Here is an 11266-nt window from a genome sequence, read left to right on the forward strand (position 1 = left end):
TTCTCCCGACCCCCAGACCACCAATCGACATTGAAAACCTAAATATTTTACTCGAAACACTATCTTTCCAATCTTACGATTGCGTGATAACTCAACTCTAATGTCCCCTTCAACGATACAATCCAACCCAACAGTGGTGACCCAGAGCCAAGACCCGACCCAAGGACATCTAAGGATAATGAAAAACTAGATTCTCTTACTTGGAAGGGTGGTATTTCGTTCCTATCGGCTGGTCCGTGTTCTTTTTGAGGTGGCTTGCCGGGAAAACACACGAATCCTGAGAGAGGTGGAACACCCTGCGATGGTTGCACCGCTAGCCCAGAAGGAACTGACGGTCGTGCGCGTGCTGGACACCACCCGTGGACCACGTTCACCGTCCGACCGTCGAGAAGCGACTGTGCGTTTGCGGCTACTCCACCTCCTACCACCTAGCAACCCTCCTCGAGGAGGAGGAGGGCACACGCACGCACCAAGAGACCACACGTTCTACCGCTGACACACAAACGGCTCGCAACGAACGAACGAACGAACGAACGAACGAACGCAGATATCAAAGATACGTATGCACGGTGTCCCGCGTAGATATTCTATAAGTAGGTAGATTACCTGTGCCGGTGTGCGAGCGTAGGTCTGCCCTGGTGGCAGGAACACCGGGCGGAGAGGTGCTCACAGGCGGTCGTGTGTAAACGAAAAGTGCACACTGCAAGAAGGAGAGGAAACGCAGGTACAAAACGCACAGTCACACCGCGGGGACACGTGTGCGCTCTGGCAAACTTGGAGCAGTCGCACGGGCTGTCTCGGGTAACTCCGTTTTCGAACGATGGATGCGCATGCACGGATAGCGATGCGTTAATGCATTCGGCAGGGTATTCGGTCGCGTATGGAGCACGTCGCTGAGGCTCCTCTATCGGCCGGGTTATCGATGATAAACGCAAGTGCATCCGAGAGATGGTCGATGGTACGTTGTGATGCAGACGGGAGAGGACTGCGATGGTCCTTAGTTTCCCGTTTTCAACATTTGCGTGTCGATGTGTGTGGCAAGTAGGACTGGGACTACTCGAATATCCGGACATTAGTTCTATTTAGACAGCTAGATCTCTAAAAGGAGCGGTTTATTTTATTTATACTTGCATTTTTATATCGGATTTATAATTAACCCTCTATGGTCGAATTTTTGTTCTGTAGAAAATTTGCAAGGCATTTACTTTATATTAATGACGGTTAGCAACAATATTAATCTCAATTGACCAAAGTAAATGCCTTGCAAATTTTGTACAGAAAAATATTCAAATTCAAATCAAAGACATTATATGATTGCGAAGAAACTAAAATTATTTGATTAAATGTTGATATATTAGCATGAAATCTGAAAGTTACACGGGCCCATAGAGAGTTACATTTATTTTTAAACGTAGAGTTACGAGTCTTTGTAAAAAATAGTATATTTTTTTATATGCCCGAGTTACAAATTGTCCTGTAGCGAAATCATCACTCCAGATAAAATTATATAAATTTTTTATATGTGTACAGCATACATGCTTATTGAGAAAATGCACGTGTACCCTAAATAATTTAAAAATTCTTATTACAAACCACCCATTTTCATTTTTCATATACATTTTCATATTCTATTTTGTAGTGACATTCTATTTTATCTGTTATGGCTATATTTTCTGTTATCGGTAGGTGATGCATTACACCAGGACTCATGGTAAATAGTAAACAATTCATGAAAGAAGTTGTGTAATCCTCTTCGAATATTTAAAAGATTTCCTTAACGAAAACATAAAGTTTATCAAAGTCGACTCTACATCGAGTTAATTGTACAATAAAACTTATAAAGAAACAAGTTAAACTTTATTGTGATGGATTCATACAATATATAAATATTTTCCAGTAAAGTGTTATTTAGTTTCTTCAAATTCTTTAGAGGGGAAAGAGGGAATCTCTCACATCACTCAGTTCTCCAAAAGTGCCCTTATCATGATATTTAACTTTATCTTGATGCTCTGTACACCAAGAATGAACATTGTGTATTGCTAACTTGAAAAATGGCATTGTTCCTGGGAAACAATTTGCGAATCATAACCTAAACCTTGTCATGTAGAATGTCCGAATGCTGGCTGACAGTAATACGACCATTCAGGGTTAATGATGGACCCAGCTGAATAACCGCGATATGGCCGTCCAAATCGCCACAGAACACCCCTATGATTAGTTGGAAGCAGACAGTCCTAATTGTACGTGATCATATTACTTGTCTATAACCCTTGTATGTCCGATTATAACAAGAATCGATCCTGGATACGTCCAGCATCCCATGAAGTGCGTGTTTTGTATTGAATCTCAAGCGAATTTTATTTCTATTTTCGCGGTAAAAGCAAATATTTTGTTTTTCTCGTTGGATACGAAATTGAATAAATATTATTAGCCCGATAGTCGCAATTGTAGAGAATGTACACACCAATGTAAAATTTTTATTCAATAACGGTAGTACTATAACCGATAATCGTAAACATGCAAAATTGATTATTTTTAAACTCAGTACCATTGAATAAACAACTAGTAAACAATGATTAATCCATTACTTCATTTTTGGTTAATTGTTTTTCTCTGTAACGTTTTTAGAGTGAACATGGAATTCAGATTTCAAAATACGTATGAGGTATAATTTCTAATTAAGAAAAACGATTTTTTTGCAAAACAATTTTTTTCACTTTAATTCAACACTATTTACCAGGCATCTATTTATAGGCTGTTTAATTCTAGTGTCTACATACTGGAACCTATTAATTGTATTGTTGGTTGTGTATTTACAACATTGAGTTTGAGGAAACAGATACGGCCCTTGATATACCCAGTAACAGTATATAAAAATTAATGTTAGCCCACATTAATATATACTAATATAGAAAATCCTTTTGTAAGTTGAAACCCGTTTCTAAATAAACTGATGGTTAATGTGTTAAAATCGATTTCAGCACCAATTTTATTACAACAATCGAACATCCTTATTACGTGAACTTCTGTGTATGACGATCACGGAGCCACGCATAGGCAATAACCCGCGGAACGCTGCGTCCTATTGGGTTGTAACGCATAAAATGTCCGTGTCAGAATAGCCCCTCGAAGTTCTCTTAAAAAATTCTAGTAATGGCAGATACAGTCACTGAATATTTATTCAAATACAATAATAGATTGTTTTCATTCGCTAATGATGTTCTTCAAACAAATGACTAAAATCAATCTAATTTAGAGGATTAATTTCAATCGACCTCAATAAGAAATGACCAAAACGAAACTAAAGGGTCTTCCAAAAGGAATTTCAGGATTTTGGTTTTAAATGACAAACTACATGTTAGCTTAGTGGTGGGCACTTAAACGACATCCTCTTGCACGTTTAACCCGTTAGTCGCCACGTCACCCAAGAATGGATGCCAGGACTTATCAGTAAGGAACTAAAGAAATTAATTCCAAAAGTAGGATGATGATGAAAATAATTTTGGGTAGAATTTGCCAAGTATATAGGTTACAAAATTAAATATTACAACAAATGTTAAATTATTTAATCTGTAACAGTTTAGGGACGAAATTTTATCTTGAAGAAATTTTCACGAGTTTTACGAGTTGTTAGTCTGGCAGTCAACGTGTCAATTGTAATCATGTGTACTTTTATTGCTCAAAAGATACAGAGATTTCTCTAGTACTGATAGAAGACTATCTTGGGGAGACAATTTTCAACTAAATTTTAGCGATGTAATTAAGTAGCGTTTAAAGGTTTTAACCAAGGGCTCTGAAACGTGTGGTGGTTACTAAATCTATCTCCTCTGTCAAGAACGTGTTAAATTCGTTGCATGTTGCAATTAAGGGACCTAATCCACACTTTCCTTTTCATTCGTTGTCTTTGATTACTTCCACTAGTACTATTCAGAAACGAAAATTTCCGGAACCGGTACAGATTCACTTGGAACGACGTCTCCTCGAACAAAATACACAGTTCGGACGAGGAACACCGCAGACACGGTCATGAATAATGTAATTAGGCTAGCTGCCGCCTTTTCCGTTGGGACATGTTTCCGTACGAATGTACAACGCGTCGCTGTTAACGAGAGAACATTTTTATCGGCCCCCATGCGAATGCGCCCTGCGGGCGCAGCTGAAGGAAACCAGAGTGGAAAAGGCACATTACCGGTGACATTATGGTAATCGCAGGATCGCCCCCTTCTGGTTCTTCCTTACCTTACCCCTTCACCCCACTACCCTACTTATTCGTGAGCTCGAGCCCACCTACGAGGAATCTTTCATTCTGACGGAAGAGGACTAAAATTTCAAATATTATGAGCCTCGTTGATCGAAAGGTACACTGTGGATTATAACTATAGCATCATTTTTTTTGTTAACGATTTGACGTTTTGAGCAGGAATGAACAGAAATCATATGAACTGAAGGAATACGTTTTTTATTAATCTCTCTGAAGTTGCGTTTCATCTCATATAATTGATTTTATTTTATATCGATTAACCCTTTAACTACGAAGGGCGTATATATGCGCCATCGAGAAATGGGCTTAGAAAAATGTTCATATTCATCAAATCAATTTTTAAAAAATACAGCTTATACGGAATGATAAGACGAAACTTTGTTATATTTATAGTTTGTTCATAGGAAGCTTAGTTTCGGAAATAAAAATTGAAAAGTTAGAAGGTCGTTGCAAAAATTGAATTTCAGGAATAAGGTCTTCTAAGTTTTCGATTTTTATCTCTAAAACTAAACGTCGTATGAATAAACTATATATACAAAAAAGTTTCGTTTTGTCTTTCTCTATAAGGTGATATTTTTTTTAAAATTCGATTGTTCTACTGTTGTTGTTTTTTCTTTAAGACAACACCAACAGGACCAGATCACTACGAGATCTCAGGAAAAAGGTCTTTTAGGTTTTTTCATTTTTATTTTTGAAACTAAACTGTGAATATAAAAAAGTAATCATTCTCTATACAATGATATTTCGTTAAAATTTACACTTCGACGCCTCTTAAAATTTCCAGCAAAAATCGTCCGGCAGTCTAAGGGTTAAAAAACACTGAAACGTTTAAAAATATGGGTAGTGCTATAGTTGTTCTCAGCAGTGAATTAAAGAATACATTTTACTATAAACATCTAAAAAGACAGGTTTCTTTGGAAATTAAGAAAAGGACAAATTTAAGTCGTACAATAATAAATGAATTTATATTTGAGAATCCTACATGCCTTAATAGAAAACAAATTTGTTGTGGGGTCATTTTATTGTTAATATTCTGAGGAAACTGGATGGGAAAGTAACGCTGCGAAAATTACATATGGAGATGGTAACTACGTTATGAAAGAAACAAAAAACAAATTTGTCTTAATGTCTATTTATGTGGCTATGGTGTCTACTAGAATGATTGAAAAACAATGAAAATTTGACACTGACATATACTTGTTTAAAATATTGCAGAAGAACGTCTTTTTTTTTATTAGAAAATGTTCACAAAATGTATTTATTAACCAACACTGTTTATTCTGGTAGACAGGATAGGTACATAAATATACATTAAGAAAATGTAATTTACCGTCTAGACACGTAATTTTCGTATACTAACAATAAAATAACACGCGAACATTGATTTTACACTTGTAAAACATGTATTGTTAAATACAAAATCATTTATTATTACACGACTTATAGTTTTACTTCTTTCAATTCTTAAAGAAGTCTCTCTTTTTAGACGTTTACACTAGAACCTTAATTGAAACGATGCCAGCGAAGAAATAGCTTCAACATCAACAAATTGAAATAATATTTATTTACTAACCTTTCGACGAAATTGTTAGTTAGACGACCAGGGTGACACCAGCCACGTAAGCAGAGTGAAAGCTCGATCGACCTACATTTATAGCCATTCGCGGGTGGTAGTCATAGACACTATCACCCCTATCCCTAATCACCCCTGATACTCGTCCTATCGTGTTTCGATGTGTTATCGACGAAAATCGAAGAGTAATAATTGCACGCGCCAGTTAAATGAAATCGATAAGTTCGATTAGAAAAGTTTAGTTCATTCGAATGAATTATACCTGATTAAAGGAACGCATCCCAATGTTTTAGTCACTTTTGTATATAATGTGTGATGATTTATTTTACTGTTTCACTTTACGTACGGAAATCAATAGATTCAATGATAAAAGTTTATGTGAAATTCTGAATCTTTCATCCAAATCGCTGACTTAGTAAAAACAACAATCTTGCTTTCCATTGAACACCATAGCACTTTCCACGACTGGTTACTTCATAGTTCTATTTTTCAAAGGCATTGTGGGACGAGGTTTATATTTATTCAACCGCGTTTGAAAACGCGTACCCGCTAAGTGTAAGTTTCTATGGCATTATGAAGTGGCAATTAACGTGCACTTATTGAGTTAATATTTAGTCTCCGCGAGCGTGACTCGCTATTAAGAATATCACGGTCAACAAATTATAGCGGTGAACGTATCAATAAATATTATAGGATTAAGCTGGGGGAAAATGAATAATGAAATTTGAAATTTCATCTAACATTCATCAATTAATTTTAGTAATAGAAATCCACAATTTTGTAAAAGTTGACGTTTTAAATTTTATCGTTGAAAGGAAAAAAACCTGTTACGTTATCAAGTCAGCTAGCTGTAGTTCACGCGATAAAGTGGTACGTTATTTGCACACAATTCAAATATCAAAGTGACACTTTAAATAGTTTTTCTGATAATGACTAGATCATTTTGAAAAAAACATATTTTGAGAAAAACACGTTTAAAACAAGTTTCGCGTAATACTTTTGTCGTTATTGATAAGATAGTAACACCTGAAACTTTGTCAAATGTTGAGAACAATTTCTTATTTTGGACACATAAATATGTACAAATACGTGATGGATATTTTACTCAATAAATTGAATTCGGAGATAGTGTCTCAATTTTAATTCCGTAAGTGCTTTGTAAGCAAGGACTTTAAATCATTGTATTTAAAATAAAAATAAATGCCGTACCCTTGTAATTTGTAAGGATAAAATTTGGCGTCTTTCAAATTTTGTTTAAATACGAAGTATATGCTCTTAGCCCTCTATGGGTCAAACTTTTTTTCCGCAGACAACTTGTAAGGCATTTACTTTGATATTTAAAGTTGATGGTGCTGCGGACCGTTATCAATATTGTTAATGGTTATCAGAGACATTATATTTCATAATTAAAACGTATACGTAATCTTGGGAGAAAACTAAAATTATTTGATAAAATATCGATACATTAGTACGTGATGTGAAAGTTATGTGGGCTCATTGAAGGTTAGCTACCTAGGCTGCACTTAAGTAAAGGTTATCATAAACAAATTTAAGCACTTTGGCTTTCTAAACTGTTCCAACTTACAAAAAGAAACATATGCAAAAATGAAAAACCTGTTAAGAAAAACGAATAAGAATCGAAACAAACCTTAACTTTAGTTTCATTTTTCATCCAAAGTTTCTATCGCTTTTCGAACTTCCTATACACAAATAAAATCCATACCACTCAACTTCTTGAAGCCTTAGTTTCAAAACAAAAGCGAAACTTTAGACGAATGTTTGAAATTAAAGAAGACATACGAACAACAAACAGGGAGAAAATTACCCCATCACGCAGAATGGACTCTCGACGTAAAATTCGAGAGGGTCCTCGCATCGAACAATTGCAAAATAAACTCAGGGGTAAATTCAAGAGCGTAAATTCAAGTGGACGGAATTTCGCGGAATATGAATGCGAAATTTAACGTTCTCAATTTGCTCGTAGTAAACGGGAATAATTTCCAAGTGGCAGCCGATAAGCGTCGCATTAGGTAATTTTCGATGCATTAACCGCGATCAACTTCAAGGACTCGAAGTTAAAAAGGACGGCACTTAGGCGGTAGCCATCGTTGACGAGGGGATGAGTCATTGCGACGAATTTTATCTTGCCGGTGCTCGTTTCCACGATCGCCGTTGAAAACGACACCAGGTTCCAGCACCTGATTAGTTATTAAAAGCCGAGGTGCCGGAGGTCACCGGCTACATCCGGTGCAGTACCTCGTGAATAGCACAATGTCTTCTGATCAGCCGTGCCCCAGGGACACGTGTTACGTGCAGCGGGACGTAAGTCGTGTTTTAATTCGAACAAACGCCGAAACTTGTAAGTTAAAGAAACAGTTATTCTAGAACTTGGAGTACGTTCTTGCGGTAGCTTCGTTGGAAGATTGCTATCGTTTCGTTGAAATAGTTTGTAACGTGCTGAGAACAAATAGTTGGACCAGCTGGTGTACCGTGCTTATTTTTCTAGGTAGGGAAGAGTTGTCAAAGTCGAATCACGGAAGGGAGCACAGTGTTGTAGAATTTTGTTTACAAATTGATTGCTTTTTGTTTCATTTCTCGAAAAGTACACAGTTCTAGAATATGTTGTAAAATTGTGAGAAAGATATCTTTATAATGGCTAAAGTTACAGGCTTGGATATGTAGCAGTGTTAAGTTCAACATTCTAAATGTAAAATAAAGCTAATTTTGTTTGCATTTCTCAAAAGGTACACACAGTTTAAGAATATGTTGTTAAATTATGAGAAAGAAATCTGTATAATTGCTAAAGTTACAGCCTTGGATATGGAGCAGTGTTAAGTTACAACATTGTAAAATTTAAAATAAAATCAATTTTGTTTGCATTTCTCAACAGATACACATTCCAAGAATATTGTATTTTGAGTGTAAAACAGTGTCAATTGTTCGGCCGAAGACTACTGAAACTTTAAGATATTTTCACATTCCTATCTGATATCGATTTGCATTTAAAGTAGTATTGTAGACTGTAGCTTGGTGCGTAAGATACCTGTTGTTACATATTATATTATACTGTCAAGGTAAGACTCTGCACCATGATCGTTTCAGCGTGCGGCGAGCACGAAAACTGATAGCTCCACAGGTAGTGAATCTCGATTATTGCACGAAAGCCTCGAAAGTTGCATTGCGACAAGTGAGGGGGGGGAGGTGATCTCTAAGCAATTAGTATGTTTAGGGGTAGCAGAGCGGATGTACTTCTTACATGTAGATTGAACAATCATTGCGTTGGTTATGAAGACTTCATCGCGACCAGAAATGAACAGACATTTTTACAAAAAATGGAATAAACGCATTTGTGCATTGATAGCTAAAGTCCATTGAATCAGTTTATGCTTATTTTGATTAATAAGGTTAATTTACAACAAAGATACAAATAAGATATATTTCATTTCCAACAACCTAAGGATTTTAGGTTAATAGTTCGGATAATCGAGGTTCCAGCATAGTGCTGAGCACAGTGAAAAAGCAAGGAAGACTCCTCGAACAGCGCTCATGATGACGGGTGACGGGAGATTGGACCGATCCTTTGTTGGTCCAAGATATGAACTAAAGTGCGAGGCTCTGGTTATCGGCTTATCTCGCATTCTTAGTGAACGTAGTTTCTATCACGGCGCACGGTGCAACATTGAATTATCCTTTACAACTATTTCTATCGTCAATATCCTTTATCGGGATATCGCCGATTCGCACGAGGCTCGTTGAAATTATCTTATATTTGCTTACAAGAGGTGTACTATATTTTTACGTCGATCAAAACATTTTCGTTTACATTACATTCCAATAAATTCTTTTCATTCCACGATTTCACTTGAAGTATTTCAATCGAACCGTGTAAAAACTCTTTCATTTAAATTTAACGCAAATTCGTTATTATTCATGGATTCTGAAAACAATTCAATCCAAGAAGTCGAGGCGTCGATAAAATGAAAGCTTGTCATAAACACCGCAAGTGCTGTCTTCTCATCGCTGATTGTACCTCGAGCAATTTCCGATAGATCTACAATATTCGCTTCCATCAGTATAAATAGCCATTTAAACTATAATGATAGAATAACAGGAAACGAGCACGATGGGTTGAATAAATAATAACGCTTGAGATCACGTGGCGCTAAATTTGTGTTCCTATAATTATGAAATAACAAGAAACGTGCACGGTATATTGAACGGATGAAGTAACGTTTACGATCACGTGTCGCTGAACTTGCAGTATCGCGGGACAGGGAAAAGAAACAGTTAATGATTCCGAAAACAGTGACGGGTAGCAAAACTGCTCTTCGTAAAAGCTGCGGTCGCTATTTGTGTATAAACGCTAGCGTCACATTCGAAACTTAATAACGCGACGCAGCAAGCAATTTAATGACACTCGATCGTGGATTATTATTGCGATGACCTAACAATGAGTTATCATCTTTCGAATGTTAACGGAGTAAAAGTTGTGCGGCGAGCGAGGGCACATGGTTTATGGATCGTGCAACCGCAACCAATCCTTAAGGTGCGCTTATTGTTGGTGCATTTCTTTTTTTACTTTTACGAAGCATGCGCGACGCGTTGCGCCCGCTGTTTCTGCATACGTGGTCGCCATAAAGTTCAGGGAACCCTCATTCCCCGTGAACTCGGGAATGAAACGCATACGCGACTAACAGTCGCGTGAAAACCACGTGAAATCGGCTCGCCGTTGCGTCGTGTTTTTTATTCGTTGGCCAAAGAGTTTGAAGAACTCTGCCCCTGGGAGAGTAATAAACGTTACTCGGAAAGAGGTGTCGCGACCTGGGGAACCGTTGTTTTCAACTAAAGTTCAATTGAAAATTAAGTAATCCTCTGTTACGACAGATTTCCCGAAAGGGGCAGATTTTGTTTTTTAGTTTCAACACTAACGGTATGGAATATATTCGACTTGTACAGTTTATATAGTATACTTATATCTGTTACGTATCTAAGTATATTATACAGGTATATCTGTTATCTATAAATATATCCACATATATTAATGTTAACGTTCGTATAGTATACAAATTATTTGTAGATGAAGTAAAGAAACTGTGGTGTGTATTTACAAAAGGAACTTTCATTGTATATGAATGTAAATGGAAACAAAATGATTGTCAGTAACTATTCGCAATCAGTAATTCAACAAGAAGTTTTAGGGGGTCGTTCTACCCCCTAAATATGGAAACGGATCAAAATAAAAAAATACGTATATCTTATTTTTCAGTCCTTTAAAACATATCCAAAAATCAAAACAATCGGAGGCGGACACCTAAAAAGCTTTCCTTGTTAGTATTAAGCTCGAATGTAAATAGAGATCGAAGGAACTTTGTTTCCTTCTATTTTCTTCTCTTCATACTTAGTTAATACGAAGCTCGAATGTAAATAGAGAT

At 36.6% G+C, this 11266-nt stretch overlaps 1 protein-coding gene across 2 annotated transcripts in view; it reads right to left on the reverse strand.

The window, feature by feature from the left end:
• Nucleotides 1-11266, reverse strand: part of LOC128874430 (thyroid receptor-interacting protein 11-like) — an 81683-nt gene that overhangs the window by 62271 nt on the left and 8146 nt on the right. Inside the window, exon 1 of one of the 2 annotated variants that reach the window (XM_054119222.1) lies at nucleotides 201-367. The exons of the other annotated variant lie outside the window; for it this stretch is intronic. The gene's annotated coding sequence lies outside the window, so the exon portion shown is untranslated. Of the gene's footprint in view, nucleotides 1-200; nucleotides 368-11266 lie in introns of those variants that run through there. 2 annotated transcript variants of the gene reach the window in all.

Source organism: Hylaeus volcanicus, chromosome 3, assembly GCF_026283585.1.
Source record: "Hylaeus volcanicus isolate JK05 chromosome 3, UHH_iyHylVolc1.0_haploid, whole genome shotgun sequence".
Taxonomy (NCBI): Eukaryota; Metazoa; Arthropoda; class Insecta; order Hymenoptera; family Colletidae; genus Hylaeus; species Hylaeus volcanicus.